This window comes from Streptopelia decaocto (genome assembly GCF_964273445.1).
Source record: "Streptopelia decaocto genome assembly, chromosome: 10".
Classification (NCBI taxonomy): domain Eukaryota; kingdom Metazoa; phylum Chordata; class Aves; order Columbiformes; family Columbidae; genus Streptopelia; species Streptopelia decaocto.
In genome coordinates, this window is record NC_138665.1 from 8,395,933 (window position 1) to 8,401,932 (window position 6,000).

The 6,000-nt window shown below is 36.6% G+C and overlaps 1 long non-coding RNA gene across 1 annotated transcript in view; it reads left to right on the plus strand.

Moving 5' to 3' along the window:
- Positions 1–5,488, plus strand: part of LOC309444300 — a 35,399-nt gene extending 29,911 nt beyond the window's left edge. Inside the window, exons 2-3 of the long non-coding RNA XR_014184985.1 lie at positions 1,424–1,483; positions 5,443–5,488. This is a non-coding gene — a long non-coding RNA (uncharacterized lncRNA). The remainder of the gene's footprint in view (positions 1–1,423; positions 1,484–5,442) is intronic.
- The last annotated feature ends 512 nt before the right edge of the window (positions 5,489–6,000 follow it).

The following is a 6,000-nucleotide window of genomic DNA, read 5'->3' on the forward strand; positions in this document are numbered from 1 at the left end:
AGTCAGCTTTCCCATTGTTTACATAGTTTTGAGTTTTTAATTAACATAATCTGCTTATTGCAATGTAGCTGCTAATTGCAGCCAGTTGAAGGAGAGGGGTACAAATTGCTGTGTTTATGTGGTAGAAAAAGGAGCCAAATAATTAGGGAAACTGTTTCCCATATAGAAAATGATAATATTTTCTTTCTTTACATGGAAACATAAATAAATCTGTGACCAACTGTTCAGACACCATTTTAAAAGCACTGTAGCAAAGCGAAGAACTTCAATACATTCAAATTGCTTCATGTTTCTATCAACTTGCCTGAATGCATTTTTCTTTTTAATGAAAGCAAAGCTTGTGTTGAGAACTCCATGCTCAGTTTCAGAAGATTTGGGGGGATGTCTCCAAAGGTTTACTGATCTTTCCTAAGACCACTCCACAGCAGAGCTCTAACGGTGCAGCAATACCAACTCCGAGCTTTCGATATCCGGGACTGTTGCTGGAGTTTCTCTGAGTCTTTATAAGGATGAATATAAGCATACGTGAGCATTCCAGGGCTATTTAAGTGTCTCAATAATTTGCAATTAAAATGATGACTGTTCAGGCGCTGAGTATTTCTATTTGTTTTCCTCCCAACTGGAATGTTTTCAGCAAGGAAAAGAAAAGAATCAATGGTTTTGGCAAATACTCAGATAATAGGCCTGGCTCTAACCATGCTTTACTACTATATATAACTCTGCAGGGGAACCTTAGGCAAAAAGAACCATTAATTTTGACATTTTTTGCAAACGTAAGCAACAGAACCAAACCTAATTACAGAACTGAGTTTTGTCCCAGCCATATAATCCACTGTGCAAATTTTACTCTTCTTTGCACTTCCACTGCAGTCAGATATGGTAAAGGTTATTAAGTATTCTAATCTCGTAAAATAAAAAGGAGCAAAACCGGATGCTGTTAAGATGACTAGGTTCTCTTCAAACACAGCAAGATTTACTTTATGCTAGACTGAACAATGATTAAGAAGGTTTGAGTGTATTATTAGGAATCTTTAATTGCAAAAGCAGAAGCAGCTATGTATTTTGTAAAATGTAATCAAAATCATTTGCAGTAACAAATTAAATATATTCATGAGTGAAAGTTCCAAATATTTTATCTGTTGACCCTTGCCATACACTGTAAAATTTTAGTATTGGCGCTATTGTATAACCTGAGAAACAACAGTGCTGAAATGTGTGGGCCTGATTCTGATCTTACTTACCTCTAAAATAATTCCTTTGAACTCTGAAAGCAACTCCTGATTGGTAATGCTGACAGCTAATTGCAATCATGCCTTCTGGTTCAAAGATTGCCCTTAGGCCCACAATAATACTGATTTATGAAATTAATGTAAAGGACAATGGTTATTCATTTGTTTCAAATTATACACTTGTGCTTTTCTAGGCATGGGACCTGAGTCAGAGAAATGGGTGAAGAATTGATGGTAGGATTAAATGGCTCCTTGTAAGTAAAAAAAGTTTTTTAATCTTCCAAATCATTATTAGTAATGAAATATCTTTTATTTTTCTCTAACATAGTGTCAGATATTTCCCTAACACGTAAAGCAGACAACACGTTTATTGTCCTAAGGCACCTCTAAACACATTTAGAATGCTTATTGGGGTCACACTAATATTTTCTCCTCCTGTTTTAAGAAAAATCAAGAAATCCAAATTCATAATGTATTGAAAAAGTTAGAAGAATCGAGTAGATTCAGTGTTTCCAGCACAGAGCCTGAAGCTGAGATTAAAATCCAAATTTGTAATGTATAGAAGAAGTAAGACCCTGTATATGAGATTGGTGAATAGTATAAAATGTTTGCTCATGTACCTAAAATATACATTCATGATATATTAATAAAAAAGACTGTGTCCTTGAAATCCTAAAATAGCCTTTTTTAACATTTTATACATCCTTTCTTCAAACAGTATTCACAGACTCAACAAAGTAATACAAGTGCTCATGCATGAGCAGCAGTTGCCTAAAACAGGTTCCCTCTGAGCTGACAAAGAGAACGTCTGCATGTTTGGTGTGAGACAATAAATTCATGAAAGGGAAATCAATTAAAGGTTATTAAATACAAAGACATCTCCTCTGGGTCTGGAAGTCTGACTTGCAAAGTGTTGCTGGCTCTGAGAATAATTACTTCATGTCTGGCCTGTTTGGATTTCTGATGTGAGGTCAGCACACATGAAGGAGTTGTTGAAGTTGTTGTACATGCATAAGAGAATTCAATTTTAATATGTACTGCCAATTTTTCAGCTTGCATTAGGAAGTTGTTGCAAATAATCTCCTGCTAAAAAAAAAAAAAAAAAAAAAAAGCTCTGAGTTTTAAAACAGCATATTCAAATTTACTTTCCCTATTTCTTCTGTTTTTCTACAAAAAAAAAAAAAAAAAAAAGAAGACAGGTGTCACAATGAGAATATTTAATTGGGACGTAAAGTTCTATACCCTAATAATTTGTTCTTTAAGTCAAACTCTGGGATGGAAGCAATCTCGATTGAAGCTAGGATGCTGTAGATGTGTCTTATAAGCAAGCCAAAATCTGGACCTTTATATAGTTTTAATATTAGCTATTTCCTCAATGATTTTCCAATGTTTGTTCCTACAGCTTATTATGCCAAGCTTCTTAGCCCATGACATTGACATAAGTTCAATACTTCCTTCTTTTTTGTTCATTTAGTAGCAGTACCAGAAAAAGACTGCAGATAGAAGGTGTCATCTGGGTTCTCCAAGTGCATTTTCAGACCTGGCTCATGCCTGGCACCAGCAGCACAGGGGAGGCAAATGGCTTCATAGTTGAATAGGACCCTCTGAAGAAAAAACTGTTACTGCAGATCCTGGAGTTTCTGATTCTGCCATGCTGAGGCCAAGCGATGCCTGCTTTCAGGAAACTTTTCTGCTGTTGTTTGCTACATAGTGCTTAGCACGGTGCTGTTAATAGAGCAGCTGTCAGCTGTGACAGAACATTCGTGTTTATAGTAAAATTTAACTCAGTTTGATGCTGCAAAAGAGTGTCCTGATGAATTGTGTTCGGTAGTTTATCAGAGGGTAATAGATCCCAAAAAACTCCTAAAATGACCACTAATGCTGTTTTTCAGGGGAGGCAGTTTTCCTATTTACAGGATATGAAGAGGGGTGATAGAGTGTTTTTAGACAATGAAACAACCCTTAAAACAATCTAATGACCTCAGAATACTACCTTGCCCCTCTCTTTCTGGTTCTTTATGATTCCAGTGGCTTTTGAGTGAAAATGCTATAATGAAATACATTGTCCCTGTTAGAGAAGTGACGGAGATAGAACATCTACCAACCAATTTAAGAGACACAGCTGAAACTAATCACTCCTGAAATCAAAAGTAGTAAAGGGAAAATTATTTTTTTTCCTTCCTTTTCCCTGGTAATGAATGTGAATACTTAGTTTTGGACTCCTTTCACCATCCTGTCTCAATAAATGAGAATAGGCAGGGAATAGATCTTCACATTGCTACACTGCTCCCAGCTTAATGCTGCCTCTCCTTTATCCTCTGCACCAATTTTTAAAGTGGGTTTGCATCAGTGCTTATCAATTGGCTCAGCTTTCAGAATAGTTCTTCTGTCACTATGCTGATGAAAATGTAAGTGCGAGGAGAAAAAAGAGCTTGTGTTTCATGTGAGTCAATATTCTTGATATAGAATAGAATCCCTTAAATTTTGTTTTCGTTATTTTTCTGACTGCATAAATGGGTTTAAACCTCCTGGTTTTGTTATTCAGCTTTTTGCACAAGAAATTCTTGGGACCATCACTGCTATTCTGCCCATAGGGTAATTAGATTAACTATCAACTGGTTAGAGACAGGATAATTTAAGCAGGTCAAGCCTGACATAAATCACCATGGTTGAATGCCTTATTTAAGTGAAGATAAGGAATGCATAGGATTTTTGCTGAATTCTGATCCAGACATGGGCTTTGTTAGTACCAGAACCCTCCTGTCTGGTACTCACAAGCAGAAAGTGAAAACAAAGAAAGTGCAAAATTACAGTGATGCAATAACTGCTCCTGCTAGACCTTGTTCCTGTAGAAAGGTTTTTATTCCAGCTGGCCCTATGGTGAGCGATAAGAAGTTATTGTATCAATCAGTTCACGTTCTTTTCCATACTTCAGTAATATGTGGAAACTGGTGCAAAACACAGTACTGACAGTTTAGAGTCTGTTATTGTATAACAGACTATGAGACAACCTTTTAGCATTTACTGGTGGGAAGGAAGCCATTTGGGGGGGGACATGTGCTCAATACACTGTATGTGATTAATTTAAATTGCAAAGGAATCAGCTAATGGAATGATATTTTTTTTTTTCCTTACATCCCAAATCAAGAGAACAATTCAGATCCTATAACAAGATTTTCTCAAAAGCCCATGGGATAAAAGAAATGGTTGCTTGATACAGTGGCATCTTTGCAATTCAGATGCATTCTAATGATGAATAGGAACATCCAGAAACACTCATTCTGTTTTATTTTCACTTTTAACATGTCTTAGTAATAAACAAGCTCTATGAATAAATATACCTGATGAAACAGTGAAATATACTATGGGCTATTGAGAATGTTCCTCCCCCTGCAGTACAGTAGCTGGAAAATTATGATACAACCACAGTGACATAGTTCCCCCCCATGGAGCATTTTTGTGGCAAGACAAGTTAAAAGAAAGAGTAAGATAAAATGTTGCTGTAGGGCCATTGATCTTCTGTTACCTAAAAGGAGTGAATACAGGTGTCACAGCTGACAAAGTGCTAAGCTATCCCAGCCTATGCAAAGCTCAGTACAAAACAGTGAAAAACAATCTTATCAGATCTTTTCCCAACTTCAGGGTGGAGGGACAGAACGTGTCCTTTGGAACCAATAGTGATATAGAAGCTGTCAGGTTCCCAAACAGAACAAAGCTCGGGTCACAGATGCAAGTGTGTACTCCATGAGAATAAAAATTCCACTTTAAATAAATAAATAAATATTTTCAAGCATCGAGTCTACTTGCCAAGTAATATCATGGGATCAGATTTTATTATATAGTTGTAAAGTCCTAATACAGAGGTTCTGGGATAGAAGTGTTCACACAAAATTATCCATAGAGATTCCAGCAGTGCTTTTGGACTGGTGGGATTCAGCGCTGAGAGACAGGCTGGCACAGGAGCTTCCTACCGATCACAGGTGTGAACGTGCCTTGGCAACACCAGACTCTGCTACTCATCCTACCATCTTGTAACAGACTGGCATGAATGAGCAAAGATCCTAGTGCTGTCTAGTGTTTAGCACAATTTGCAGTGTAGTTTTGTTTCTGTACTACTCAGTGATAATAACAATATAAGCTGATTCTTGTCTCATGCAATTTGTATTGATCTTTTCCCCGTCTTTGCTTTCCTTCTTCTCCCACTCCTATACAGTGTGAAGATGTTTCTCTTATACTACGTGTCTTCTACTGCAGAGATACAGAAGGTCGGTACAATGCATTCTTCAAGGCCATTTTTTTTTTCTTGACTACTGAATCACATACTAACTCTCTTTGAATCAGTGCTCTTTCTGTTTTGAATAAAGTTTTAAAAGGTTTATTCCGAAGCTTACATATAACACTTGTGCCACATTCAGTGTTGACAGTCTTACCAGGGTTAGAAGTATAATAATCCACTGACATAAATAATTTGGAAATAAACTGACAAATTATACCTGTTCTGTTTTCTTTTGTTTTGTTTTAGGAACTGACTGAATATTTTTTAGAACATACATTATTTTCTCTCAGACCAGACTTGTTTGCAAACTCCTCTTTCTGCTACCTGGTCAGATGAATGAGTACCATTTGGTATGATTTCAATGATAAAGTGGAAACCATTGTCTCAACTCGCTTCTTTCTTCTAGAGCTGTGCTTATGAAGGGCATTCTTGTTGAAGAAAAATGCCATAAGGGTGCCCATGTGTACTCTCTGTTGAATAAATTCTACTTTAGGA